This window comes from Pseudorca crassidens, chromosome 12 (assembly GCF_039906515.1).
Source record: "Pseudorca crassidens isolate mPseCra1 chromosome 12, mPseCra1.hap1, whole genome shotgun sequence".
NCBI classification, from domain to species: domain Eukaryota; kingdom Metazoa; phylum Chordata; class Mammalia; order Artiodactyla; family Delphinidae; genus Pseudorca; species Pseudorca crassidens.
This window is the reverse complement of record NC_090307.1, coordinates 2,622,925-2,637,542: the sequence shown is the minus strand read 5'-3', so window position 1 is coordinate 2,637,542 and position 14,618 is coordinate 2,622,925. Positions and strand designations below refer to the sequence as shown.

The 14,618-nt window shown below is 46.9% G+C and overlaps 1 pseudogene; it reads right to left on the bottom strand.

Annotated features, from left to right (window-relative positions):
* Window positions 1-13,382: 13,382 nt before the first annotated feature.
* LOC137204078 (RNA-binding motif protein, X-linked 2 pseudogene) lies at window positions 13,383-14,406 on the bottom strand (annotated as a pseudogene).
* Between the last annotated feature and the right edge of the window lie 212 nt (window positions 14,407-14,618).

The window sequence follows — 14,618 nt, the reverse complement described above, 5'->3', positions numbered from 1 at the left end:
ACGCATTGAATTAATGAGCATTTGGAAGTTTTCATTGTTATTTTAGTACCTCAGGGTATACATATTTCTCTCTTTCTTGGAATCCCTACAAACTATTTGAGCCAGAAAGGAAATTTCCCTTTACTCCCTACTAGTTTTACTCACCACCCTACCAAATACAGGGAAGGAAATACATCAAATAATTCAAAATTTGGCACTAATGCTATGTTATGTATCCAAAATTGGCAGAAAACTTGCATAAGATTTTTTTTTATTCAGTTGTGTTGAAACACAATTTTTAAACTGAAAGTGTGTTAGTCACAAACAGACATCCTTCAAAGCCTAAACGTATGTAACGTAGACGCCTCGAGGAACGGCTGGCCACCTGCCGTACTTGCCGGTGGGGAAGCAGAGGTGGCGCGGGGCTAGAGGGATGCCTGTGTGCTTAGGGCTTCCTGCATGGTTTGAGGCTCAGTGGAAAGATCAGAATCTGGCAGCTGCAGCCCAAACACCTCCTGTGCTTTTCATTGTAACATATTTAACTTTCTTTAAAAGCCCAGACAAAAGAGAGACACAAGCCGGAAGAGCAGTCTTCTCGAAAAGTCTCAAGAAAGGGGTGGCATCTCCTTTTGCCAAGAGGCAGTTTCAGAGCCTTGGTATTGGAGAAGCTCTGGGTCTCGCTCTACCAGGTGGGGGCGAGCGCTATCTCTCTCTGCTGGGGCCCAAAGTCAGAGTCCAGGTGCTGGGTGATTCCATTTCAGGTGAGAGCCGCTTCCTGGATTATAGTTGGCTGCCTTCTCTCTGGGGCTTCATATGGCAGAGAGAGAGAGAGAGAGAGAGAGAGAGAGAGAGAGAGAGAGAGAGGAGAGAGAGAGAGAGGGGAGAGAGAGAGAGGGGAGAGAGAGAGAGAGAGAGAGAGAGGGACAAAAATCTGCAAGCTCGTTTTGCTCACCGCAGGACAGGCCAATGCATCGGAGATGAGGTGTTGAAGCAAGAAATACGGCTCTATTCAGAAAGCCAGCGGACCGAGAAGAGGGTGGACTGGTGTCTCTGAAAAACCATCTTATCGGGGTTGGGATGCCGGTTTCTTGTATAGCACAGAGACGGGTAGGAGATGAGGAAGCAAAGTAAAAAGGCCATATGTTTTGCAGACGTCCCCTGGAATGGCCAGCCTCGGGGAGGGGATGTGTTAATTTCTTCTCTCCTGCAGCCAGCCACAGGTGGACAGGGTCCCGACGTACAAAGGCACTTTGGTTTAATATTCAGGCAGAGGGGCAGGGTTCCCTGAGGCAGGGCATTATGTATGATTATATAACAAAAGCAAGGAAAAACAAAGGTTAAAGTCAAAGACACAGATGAAACACAGAGTCCGATTTAGCTCTTTCCTGTTACATTACCTCCAAAACTCATCACGCTAATACATTTTTCCAGGTTTTTTGTTTGTTTGTTTTTACAATCTTGGACCAACATCTGTTAGGAGGGAGGCAGCCTGGAACGCTAAGCTGAGGACAGGGAAATGGTCCAGCCCCGAGCAACTCCCCCTGCTCAAGGACCTGTGGGTTAGGACAGGAAATACAGCACACGCGCCCTGCCAGTATTTGTAAGCCCTGATGTGTAGCATCCCTTTTGATCTTGACTGTGGGCATAGTTTAGAATGCACAGAATTATGTCAAATTCCTGAAACCTCATATTCCTGTCCAGCTCTGCTCTCAATTGTCTGAAAATATTCAGAAGTCACCCAAACCAGACTCAGTTTCCTCACTAAGCATGATTTCCACACTTCCTGCTTTTCAGGGTACTTAGAAACTCTAAAGGAAGCCAGGCGTGAGCTACAGGTTGGAAAGAAGAAGGGACCATGTGAGTAAGGTAACCCCGTGGACCGCAGGGTCCAACTCGTCAGCCAGCAGCTGTCCAACGGTGTATTTCGTTTTTCACATCTTTGGACAAAGAGAGCTGGGAGATGGATCTTCTGTAAGAATGTCCCTGACATCCTGACAAACCACTCCCGGACTTAGCCAGCCTTCCAGAAAATATATTTTCGTGGAGAACCTGATGGCCCTTTTATAAGGCTGTTCGTCATTGTAGGATCAAACCTCTTTTCACAGTTAGAAGTGGCAGAACTCACAGCTGAATTTCCTTCTCAGTGCAAATGTTTGAAGAGCTTAACTTATTCTTTTCCAAACGTAGGATATGACCATTTTCTGACCGGTGCCCAAATGTGCAACTTATAGCCTATTTTGCATAATATTTTAATGATTACTTATGTATTATATTTTCGTCTTTAGTGATGAAAGACTTAAGTTTGTTAGAAACTTCACAACTTTAAATTTGAAGTGCATCTGCAAGAAGAGAAATAGCAGCTAACCAAATGGCAATCTGAGGTTTGTTCACATTCTTTTTTTTAAACACTTCTTAATGAATATTCAATGACATATTCAATGCATATTACATGGCCATTAATAAACAATTATCAACTCCACTATAATGTAACATGGGTACTTGCTAGAATTCTGCAAGAGGAAACAAAACATTCAAGAAAGTATTCAGAGCAAGATTCCCAAATTCAAGTGAGATTTGAAAACAGGTCCTTTATCGTGTTAAAGCAAAGTTGAACCCAGGGGCAATTTGACAGAATTGTTGAGGGCTGACTTTCTCACAGCAGGGTGGCCAAACCTTGTCGAAAACTTTTCTGACAATTTGTTCCAGTAAATTCCTTGCCTTGAAAGTTGTCCAGGTTAAAGTTATTGCTATCAAAGAAGTTGACCAGAAAAACTCTAGAAATATTTAAGGTTACGATTAGATGCTCTTCCAAACTTTTCACACTGAGTTGTTTTTTCCATTTTATTTTGAGCTTTGGAAAATGTATTTAATAATTATTTTTGAAGTATACTGAAAAACACATATGGTAAGAAGCCTGAAGCTTTTCTGATGGTGAATTATTCCAAATATGCGACGACTGTATTTAACTTTCATACCCTGGCAAACCTATCTTCATGTATTAGTCCCTCTAAGAGGCAAAGCTTACTGTTGATTCCTTGGGAGAATAATAACAAAGTGAGGCACTGGATCGGGATGCAGACCAGTAATTGCATCATGTTTTCTTAATGGTCCTTTTCTTTCAAAAATAAGTAGTAGTTGATTTTCCTTTTTGGAAAATTCTATGTAACACAATACACTCTCACTTTGTAAACTGCACGTGCTTCCTGGCCTTTTAAAAAATTCAGTGTTAGAATTATGCTTTCAAATTTATCGACTGTCATGTTCTCCTAGAGAATTCTCAATTCACAAAGGCTTCATAGCTTTGTGTAACAAACTCAGTTACCTTTCTAGCTTTAAAGACTTTGAAGCCAATTGAGATGACACATATAACTTTGAACCTTAGTAGCAGTGGCTGATGTAGCAAAAATAGAAATGAAGTGTCCCTCCCCCCAGAACAAATCACCCCTTGTAGTATTTGCTTTTCAGAAAAAAAGCCGCGGCGGATAACCCAGAGACAAAAGGACCCAATTACCCGGCGGCGTGGCGCCAGCTGTGACTGTTTTGAAATAATGCAGGAAGAAGAAGAATGCAAGACTTTCACTACTTTGATCCTTATCATATACCCCCAGACTGCGAACCCCACATATAAAATCTTCTCCGATTCCCGAAGGGGGCTGGCCCAGTTCTTAAGGCGCTAGCCGGCTGTGTCTTCCCTCCTGCCTGGAAGAACAATAAAGCCATCTCTCTCTTCCTCCAAAATCTGTCTCCGTGTTTCTGTTCGGCATCTGTGCACAGAGAAGCCGAGATTTCGGCAATATGACTTCAAATGTTCACTTTTCTCTATTTGAATGGACCCAGGAAAAGTGGACTTGGCAAGTCTCTGTTTTGATGTTGCAGGTTCAGAAAGTTACAAGACTCAGATATCAGACCTCACGCTTACCTGTCCCCTACAGGTGCCCACCTGTTTCAGAGTCAGAGGTACCTTTGCCTCATAGCTTCTTATGGAACTAAACCCCTGGTTCCCAGAAAAGTATTGACTCTACATTGGCTGGGCTAGAAAATTACTGATGAGCTCTGGAAGAGGGTGGGCTTTGTAAAGGTGATGGAGGCATCCCAGAGGTCTCAGGAAAATGCAGTATGAAAACCTGTATCCTTTACATACGATTTGAAAACAAACATACTATTACATATTTGCACATGTGATAGAATATTTTTACAATAAAGCACAGGAAGGATACATAACTTCAGAAAAGTAGTTAATTATTAGGGGAAAAGAGGAGTACACAGATGTATTTGGGTCTTGGTTTGACAGTTAAGGGTTGATTTCTATAAAAAAATAATAAAGAAATAGAGCAATATAGAGCAATGATAATTTTTATTACATTTGGGTAATAAGAACCCCAAAGTCTATTAATTTTGATTAGACTTTCAAAAAGTTTTAGTGCCTTAAAAAGACTAATCTAATTAGTGCCAACTAGACGACACTTTTTCCTTATTTGGGCAGCACTGCTTGCGGGTACTTCATAACAATACTCTGAATCTTCAGTTTTCCTGTCAAGTTAATCAAATAAATTGTGCTTCAGTTTTAAAATCTTAAAAATAAAACCAGAAGTGAACTTATTAAGGTGAATTATGGGGCTCGGTGTTCCCCTCAAGGGGCTGGGCACCGTCAGAACATGCCCTGGCCCACACTGGGCGTCACTCTGCATCTTTGGAGCAGCAGAAATGGCTGTTTCACACCTTTTTATGCAGGACGATGCTCTGTTTCCATTGACCACCATGATATAGAACCCATTAGATGAAGGTCCAAGACTTCCACAGATTTCACACGGGATCAATGAATTACAAGTTATTTAATTACAATTAAATTTACTTTGGTGGATCTGAGAGATTTTAAATTACATTTCATAAAACACATCGACAATTTTTATCCCATAAAAAAGTGAACACTTGATTTCCCATTATTGAAGGAAACACAAAATACTGGTTTTTTTAGAAGGTGACCTAGTAAGAAACGTTGAGTCCATTTCACCATTTAGATAATTCATTTCTCCTGTTGGAATGCAGTTGATGGGAAGGCAATCTCAGTCAGTCTGGGAACTAATGTCCATGGGTCACCTCCTTCATGTCAAGCCCGAGGTCCTGGAGACCCTGGAACAAGTAACTCAGAGCTGCACCCTCCCCGCTGCCCCAGAGGTCACATTTCCGGAGTTAAAAGATGGGAAGTGCAGGCTGAAATGAACGGGGCAGCTCCCACTGTGGTGAGGCTGCCAGCGGGCAGTAGGGCAGTGGTCCTAGAGCCCCAGTGAGAATCAGGGTTACTGGCGGGTCGTTGAGGCACGGAGACTGGCCCTGCCCTCTGCTCACACCCAGAGATGAACGACACAGAGAGGCTTATATTCTAGTGGAAGGGACAGAAAATCAGCCAATGAACAGCCGTTCTTTCAAAAACACATACTTCTGTGTGCCCACCGCGAGCCTGGCACGACTGGGTGCCCTGACACATAAAGACCTTCCTTATTTTTCAGCATGTTTATTCTTCACTGTCTACATTGTTAGAATTTCTGCAGCCCTTCACAGAGCACCTGGATTAGATTTTAGTCCTTCAATGTTCAAAAAAAGCCTAGTTTATTGTTACATCCTTCTTGGGTCCTCTCTCTCCTGCTCTGACCATCCAGCCTCACATCCCCACACCTGGACGCAAGGCGGACACCCTCCAGCATAGGGGCTGAGGGATGGGCACCCCTCAGCAATGGAGCAGGAGCCCTTCGACTCCAGGGTTGCACACGCTTTCGCTCTTGATTTTTCTCCCGTGAAGATTGTTTTTGCTAGAAGTGCCTTTTTCTAAATGCCGGGGGAGGAAGAAAAAGGCAAGTCATGAAACTGTGCCGTGTCACAGAGGCTCACCCTTGTTCGGCTGACACCTGTTGAAACATCCTTCTTTGCTGACACATCCTTAAGAAAAAAAATTTGTTGAATGCATTGAAATTGCATTTTTTTTGAAATTTGAAATTGCAAATTTTTTTGATAAAGGAGAAATAATAATAAAAAAACCTATAGATGCTTTATAAGACCCAGCACAAACGCGACAAGGAGCTGCATTTGCACAACTCCTTGCACAAATTTGTACATTCTGTGCATTTTTCCTTGGGGATTAATGGTGGGAAATACCGTATAGTTGAGCGTTTCCCAAGCTTCCAGAGGTAGCAATCGCCTGGAAGAGCAATAAAAAAATAAAGATTCCCGGGCTTCCCTGGTGGCGCAGTGGTTGAGAGTCCGCCTGCCGATGCAGGGGACGCGGGTTCGTGCCCCGGTCCGGGAAGATCCCACGTGCTGCGGAGCGGCTGGGCCCGTGAGCCGTGGCTGCCGAGCCTGCGCGTCCGGAGCCTGTGCTCCACAACGGGAGAGGCCACAGCAGTGAGAGGCCCGCGTACCAAAAACAAACAAACAAACAAAAATAAAGATTCTTGAGTGTGTCCCCTGGGGAGTCGAGTTCCGTGATGTCTCTGGATACCCGCAGCATTTTCTTTGTGCCTCTTTTGAACCCTATTTCCTTGTCTTCTTTTATGGGCCTGGGAAATTATGATTATACTCTTCTTAAAAAATAGAATGTCCATCCAGTAGGTAATCACGGGATAAATAAAGTCACCAACCCAAAGTGCAACGCCAGGGTGCTAGGGGTAAGTCTAGCCCTACCTTCCTTCTCAGTGATGAGCCGACGCCCTGCCGTGATGAGCTCAGGTATGGATGGACATGGGGGAGGAGGGTCTGAAAGGCGTGTGCACGTTTGGAAGCCATTTTCCACAATGTCAGCGTCACGTGCCTGGAACCCTCCAGAGGATGAAGAGAGAGAATAAATCCAGAAGGCAGATTGGCAGCTCATAAAGGGTCGTGGAAGAACGAAGACGTGTTAATGTCTGAAGGGAGGTCTAGGCCACGGTGTTCCCAGATGGTCAATGGGCTGCATATCGCGCTGTGGGTCTCAGCTTGACCATGATCCTTTGGGGGTACCCTGATGACTGTCACTGCATTAATGCTGGGGACAGGCTTTCTGCTTTCCAGGATGCACATATGAGGCTCCCAACACATTCTTGTGTTTCTGTCCAGGAGAAGGAATATCTCCGATCATCAAATTAAATCCAACAAATAGTTATTGAGGTCCAGTTACGTGTGAATCATTGTGCTGGGCTTGTAGACATGAGGAAAAGAGGCAGCCATATCCTGGTGGAGCTCACAGTTTAGTTCAGAAAATAAACTTCAGAATTTCCAGGAACTCAGACTGTTTTGGGCATATATTTTGATTTGTACAATTATTTGTAGGACAACAGCAAAAGAAGAGATCCAACAGGGTATACCTTTATATTTACGGTTTCCTACTGCCTTCACTGAAAGTGGGTCCGGCTGCTCGCCGCTCAAAAGCCGATAAAGGGGCCAGTGGTGGAAAGGAAAGTTTGCTTTATTTCAGAGGCCGGCACCCTGGGTGGGGGGAGGGTGGACTCATGTGGAAAGGCCGACTCCCCGCGCACTGACGCACAGTGGGCAAGAGCTTCTATAGGCGGAGGGAGGGGCTACATACAGAGACAGCGCAGTCAGCTCTGACAGTCATCTTGAAATTTGTCGTCAGTGTTCTGACCAGCATCATCTTGACTGCTTTAAGTACAGTTAACCTTCAGTTCCAGGGTTGGTTTGTTCCCATTTCTTTGAGACCAGTTCGCAGAATTGTAGCAGCTGATGTCATGGCTGCGGTCTGGTCATCACGTAGTTTAACTTCTTCCACCTGGTGGGGCTTTCAGTATCTATAAAACAGCTCAAAGGACATGGCTCAGAATATTACCTAGAGCCCTTGAGGAGGAACTAAAGGTCCTTGACTTTGCTTAATGACTGCACTATTATCATTTAGTCTTGCTGGACTGTTTTCCTTTGTTTCTGCATTTTCTCACTTCTCTGATTAAACTTCTTCTTTGGCTAAAGTTTTTCCACAGACAAAAGGCAGGCTGAGGACATGGTGGGCAAGGACCAGAGGGTCCTGCTTCTTTTCAAGAGGAGAATGGCTACTTGTAGACGGTAGGCCTTTTCCTCAGTAAGAGGGTGACCACGATTAGAGAAACCAAACCAGGGTTATCACCCGGGAATGAGACAGCCGGGGTGGAAGTGGAGGCAGTGGCAGCTTGAAGGTGCCCTGGAAGCATTCAGAGGGGAGAATTTTGGGGAAAAGGTACATTTAGTAGGGAATCTGTGTTCTACAATATAATTCGTTGCCTCTTTGATCTCCCCTCTAGAAGTGCTTGTAAAAGAATCATTTCTCAGTGATGTCTTGTAGGAGTGGATTTTCTTGTTGAGGAGGAAGAGAATTGCTGAGCTCTGCTCCAAGGCAAGTGCGGGAAGAAAACCAGACGTTCTCACTTACATAGACACTATCCGCATAAGTACCATCATTTGTTCCACTCGGAAATATATAAAAACATATGCAAAGGGATAAACTCCGTGCCATCAGAAGGTCCAAAGTACGTTTCTAGAATTGGAGATTTTTGTACAAACTCTAATGGAATGATCAGTAATAGAACGAAGGCTCATTCCTCATGGAACAGCAAAATTCATTTTATCTGAGAAAAGAATTCCGGGGAGATTCATTATAAATTTTCCTTTGTGTAAAGTTCTGTTTTCTGATTGACGTTGGCTGTGGGTCCCTACTTAAGGCTTGTTTAAAATCTGGTGACTGGGTTCAGATACAAGCTCCAGTGTGGTCTTGGAAACAGCTCTCATAAGTTGTACTTCTTCAGAGGCTGCAAGCCAGAGCTCTTTATAAATTAATTTAGAATACTTCCTTTTTCTGTTTTGCAAATCACCATGGTTAAAAATGGATTAAATGGATGTCATCAGGATACTCGAACATTTAACCCACTCTTGAACTGAGAGGGTGCTGTTACTTCTCCCATGCCCTCTGACACAACAGAAATTCCATAGAATGATCTATTTCACAAACAACAAAGTAGAGAGAAAGACGACTGAAAATCACCGACTTTGGTTTTGTCTAGATTTCTGAGTCCAAATTGAATAAAAACAATGAGGCTTTGTAGAGTCAGTGAGTCCCTGAAGGGGGGGTGGGGAACTCCAGAAGCCCAGGAAAGCCCAGTACCCACCCCCGCCGGGATATCAGCTACCACCCACCCTGAGCCACACTGCCCCTTCCCACCCTCGAGAGAGAGTCAAAAATACGGGTGGAGGTGAGCATTTTTTTTCTTTTTTGCTCCGTTCTTCTTCTGGGAGCTGGGCACGCTCTCCTCTGGGAGCTTGTCGTCTGCGCCTAGAGGAGGCTCTGGCTCAGAGGCCCCTGCAGCTCCCAGACAGGGAGGGACGGGAGGGGAAGGGAAGCAGTGGACTCAGGGCACGTCCCCCCTCGGGTCTGAGTCCCCTAGGCTGCCTCTGGGGGGCGGGGGTTCCTGCACTAGCTGGTTGCGTTGCCCGCGGGGCTTTTCCTTGTAAGGAGGGAACCCGCGGGGACAGGGGATACCTTTGGCAGAACTGGAAGTTCTCTCTTGATTTTGATTAAGAGGTTGAAAGCATCAGCAGGTACAGGAGCCAGAGAGGAGGTGAGGACAAGACGGGAGGGTGGCCAAGGCCCCACGTACTGACCAGGGGACCACGGGGCCGCCAGGGAAGCTGAGGGCCGCTGAGCATGGGGACCAGGTGTTATCGAGGACCCCAAGCTTCGCGGTGACGTCTTGGCCATTCAGGGCACACGGCCAAGAAGATCTGGACGGATCAGCCCAGGCTTGGAGTTCTGCCTGCTGCTCGTGATAACAGGCCCGCGGGGCCAGGGGTTGGTGAGAACAGCTGTATCTGGATTTTCACGGGGCAAATGTGCAATCACCAGAGTGATGTGTGCTGATTTCACTTTGGAGAATATTCATTTCAGCGCCGTCTGCATTGATTTTTCTCCAGTCTTGATATTTAGAGCATAAGAGGGCTGTTGGAACACACCTTTAGAGAAAGGCACTGTGAAACTGGAAAGGGGAAGTGTTCCGCAGGGATCTGGGAGAAGGAAGCAAAGCTAAGCCCAACGAAGGCCAGAGCCACAGCTCCCCCCGTCCCGGTCGGGTCCAGGATCGGCGGGAGGCTTAGCCCAGGCCAAGCGGGCAGGGACACAGGTGTGTGAGGCACCGGGCAGTTTACTCTGGGCATCTTCTTCTTCCTCCCGGGAGGACCTCGGCCTCCAGGACCCCGAGTCTCCCCCTGCATCTCCCACTGGACCTTCACGTAACAGGTGCTGCTACATCTTTGCTGAACTGAATTCCACTGGAGGAAGCTTCTGGAGAATTTTCCCAGAAACGAGAGGGGGGGGCAAAGGGACGGACATTTGACCAGAGAGGCACATTTTCTGGAAGGTTGTGGAAATGAACAAAGAACCTCAAGGAAGTCATCTTGCCCGTAAAATTCTGGGCGTACGGTTCATGCTCACCCAGTGCCTGCCACTCCTCCCTGAGGGCTGTGCTGTGAGCATCTCTAAAAGCATGAGAGCAAAGAGTAGGCTACTGCCTGATGTTTCCAAAGAGGCTCTTGTTCCTTTGTGATTGGCTCTTAGTGCTTCTGTTTCTAAAACACTTACCATTTTTTGAGAATCCAATTTATTTTTTTCTGTGGAAACAAGCATATTCAAAAATTCTAATTACCTCTACTAAAGTGGCTAAAATTCCATTTAAGACCATAGTTTGCTTACCTAAATGCATGGGGTAAGCAGTGATTACATTTTATGTGAAGTAGCTGACCTTTTACATGCACAAAAGCGTGAGGGATGGATACTCCTTCTCAGAGCCCTGAGGTTCCTCAAAGATGTGGAGCAGGAAAGCAGGTTGAAGAATCAAAGCAGAAATGGCCCAACTGGCAGATGTCCAGTGAATCCAGAGGACTGAATCTCGCGCGGTGGAAACCAGAAGTCAGGCGGAGCAGAGGAACGATTTCTCCCGCCCCCTCCCCCATTTATCTCCCGTCTGACCCTCCTGATTTAGAGCCAGGACTTAGGGGAGCACAGAACATAGGGTAGATGGAAACTGTCAGGCAGGGAGCCTCAACCAAGTCCCCATACGATGGAGAATTTCTCTCCACTGTGACACTGAGAAACGGCCTTGGCATGCAGGAAAGAGAAAAGACCACGGTGTCAAAATAAAACCTCCCGAGTAGTGTCTGAGATTTCAATTCTCAAATGCCCGAAGAATTAGTAATTGCTTTACTGTTGAGGAATGAGATCTGACCAACACAGTTCAAGGTCACCGGGAAGCTCCGAGCATCTGAGGACAGTTGACTCATGCTCGCCAAGACCACAATTGCTTGGAAACATCTGGCCTTTATGAATATGGATACATTATGTTTTTTAGTGAACTTTAATGCAGAAAATACACGAAAAGATTTGTACAAAATTTCTGGTGTTTTGAACGAATTGGAAATTGAGTACTCATAGGGAACACGTTTTCCATCAGTTGTATATGTGTGACCTAATTTATAACAATAAGTACGATATCTATTTAGTCTACGAATATCTGATTATGGTTAATATGGAAAGATACAGATTGAATCTTGTCCAGTTAGATCGGAGGGCACTGGGCTTCTCGGCAGAGAAAGCCTTGCACATTGATACCCCACCTCTCAAACTGCATTTGCCGCCCCTGGGCTTAACCCGCGACGCTAATGAAGTTCGTGGCGAATGACAAAGCAAGCGAGCGATAGCGAAAGTGTTGGAACCAAAATGATGCTGTTATGTTTTTTTCAGCATCTAATGTGCATGGCTTTGAGTGAAGACGACAAAGTGAACAGGGACACTGAATAATTCCCTCCTAAATGGCCTGTAAAAGTCCTTTGAAATTGTCAGAAGAAAATAATACATTTCTTAGCAACCGCAGTAAAACGCAAGAAATTAAAAGACTTGAAATTCTCAGAAACGACCCACCCCAGTTTCCTATGGGTACGTTAAGAACGGAGGCCGCTCCACACAGAAAGTGCTGGTTTTCTCAGTTCATCTGGGGAACTGAAGTCTCTCCCCAGTCTTGTCCACTCCAGGGCATATTCAGTTTGAGGCTCCATTTCCAGCAAATTCCTCTGCCTGGTGAGCAGCAAGCACTTCTTCAGCCTGGGGCTTGGTTACTCTCATCTACCTGCTCGGCCTTCCCCCCAGGGCTGGACAGGAGCCTCTGCACCTGAAGGGTTTGTGCTGAAGCCTAGGTCGGTCAGCGTCCAGCCGCCCTGCAGTGCCGGGGTCGGGAGGGCGTGAGGATGAGGGTGCGGGCAGTGGGGGAACGGGAGAGGAAGCACAGGAGAGAAGGAAGTGGTCCTGCTGCGGAGGATGAGGGAAAGCACCTCGGGTGTAGATTTCCTGTAGGAAGTAGCACCTGTGATGCAGATGCAGCGAGCAACGCCATTTACCGAGGTCCAGGTATGCGCCGGGCACTGCCCTACCCTCCAGATACATATGGCATCACTTCATCGTATCAACGAGCTTTTGAAGCATCCGCTCTTGTTGGGGCTGGAAATTCACATTTGAGTTGTCTGATTGCATGATGGAGAAAGCGCATCCCAGACAAGGGGAGCTGAGAGCGCGGAAACGGAATTCAGCGCGTCCATTGTGGACACCTCAGACGGCAGATGTGACCGGAAGGCAAGAGTACTTTTTTATTAGAAAGTATAATAATGCTTAGTGCATTGGCAAATTAAAGGGGGAAAGACTGCACTTATATCTGAAGCATAGGTTCTAATTCAGCAGCCATTTCTAATAAAAACTCTTAAATAAAAGAGGAGTGGAGGGAACTTGCCTACGTGGGCTGAAGGCTAAGGTAAGTCACCCGTGATCATAACATGAGACCAGCAGTTCTCACCTGGGCTGCACATCTTCTGATCCCCCCGAGAGGCCACCCACGGGCCGATTGCAATCAGGGTCTGTGGAGGTGGGAGCCAGGCATCCCTGTCGGCTGAAATCTCCTCACGTGATCGCTGTGTGCAGAGGAAACTGAGCAGGGATGGTCTGGTGTGTGTGTGGGGGGGGGGGGGGTGAGTCCGAATGGCAGCAGCATCAAAACCGGGGGGCTTTTCAGTCTAGGGTGTGAGCCAAAGCCAGGGTCCCGAGTTCCCCACTGTGGGTCCGTGCAGGAGTCAAACCCAGGAGGTGGCCCAGGACATCCTGATTTGTGTTACTGGGATGTGAGTCAGTTGGTTGAGGGTTAGAAACACTCAGGCAGATTTCATCCAGGGCTCTTGGGAGCATCACTGCAGGAACCACAGCAGGGAGGGACCCGGCCAGGTGGAAGGCTGGACCGTGGGCTCGGCACTTGGAAACGTGTCCCCTGTACAGAAAAAAAAACAAAAAAACAAACAAACAAAATAACAAACAAAACACAGTTCATTTCCAATTCTACCATGCAGCTGAACAGGCTGTGGCTTCACTGATGCCCGTGGTCACGAGGATTAGAGGCTCCCGGTCCCGGGAGTGCCGGGCCCTTTTATGCCTGTGGGATTTATCTTGACTCCTACTTCTACTTCTGTGACTACGCCCCTCAGAGCGCCCACTGTGCCGGCTGCAACGTGCGTGTGAGCTTCGACCTTCGTCTCTATGTCTGTTCCTGTCTTCTCGCTCTTCCCTCCTGCCTGATGACTTGTGTTCGTGCTTGGGCTTCTTCTTCCTCGGCTCCCGGTCTCGGTCCTCTGCTCCACCACGGCAGGTCGTCCTGATCTCAGGGGAGCTGGGCTGGGGCTTCCACACCTCCCTGGACTCCGACTTCTGACCCCTCTCTGAGTTCTTGCCACTGTGCTGTTTAGAGCCAAGGTCACCCTTTTCCTTTATCATCTTGCTTCTGGGCGATGAAGAGGAGGCTGGCTGCTCTGCCTGTACCTCCTGGTCAGTCTTCTCTTTTTCTTTCTTTCTTTTCTTGGTTTCCTTTCTGTCTTTTTTGTGTTTTCTGGTGGGTCTGTCATCTTCAGAGCCCTCAGATGAACTCAGTGAGGGAGTGTGCGCCCCGCAGCCCCTCTCATGCAGCTCTCTGGTCACATCGTCCATTTCTTCTGAGTCCGTAGGAGGCCGATAGCGAGACACATGATCCACTCGGATAGCTCTTCCTTTGATCTTGATCCCATTAAAATTGTCAACAGCCAGAACTGTGCTCCTCTGGTCTTCATAGCAGAGGAAACAGAATCCTTTGGATCTCCCAGTCTTCTTGTCCCGTACCAAATTAATGTTAACAATTTCGCCATATTGTGAGAACACACAGATGATGTCCCCTTCGGTCAGCTCGTAAGGAAGCCCTCCCAAGAAGATCCAGGCGCTGTCCTTGTACTCGGAGTGCCAAGACGCCTTCTCTGCTACCCCCAGCTGGAGATCACGCTCATTCAGCTTGGTGATCAGCTTAACTTTAGTTAAAGGGTTCATCTCTGCGGGTTCATGCTCAGAAGCTAGCAACCGACTTCACGCTCAGAAGCTAGCAACCGACTTCACGCTCAGAAGCTAGCAACCGACTTCACGCTCAGAACCTAGCAACCGACTTCACGCTCAGAAGCTAGCAACCGACTTCAGGCTCAGAACCTAGCAACCGACTTCACGCCCAGAACCTAGGAAGCGACTTCCGGGAGAAGCCGTAAGACGCATGCGCAGCCCCGGCGCCACGCGCCCATTGGTCTCCAAG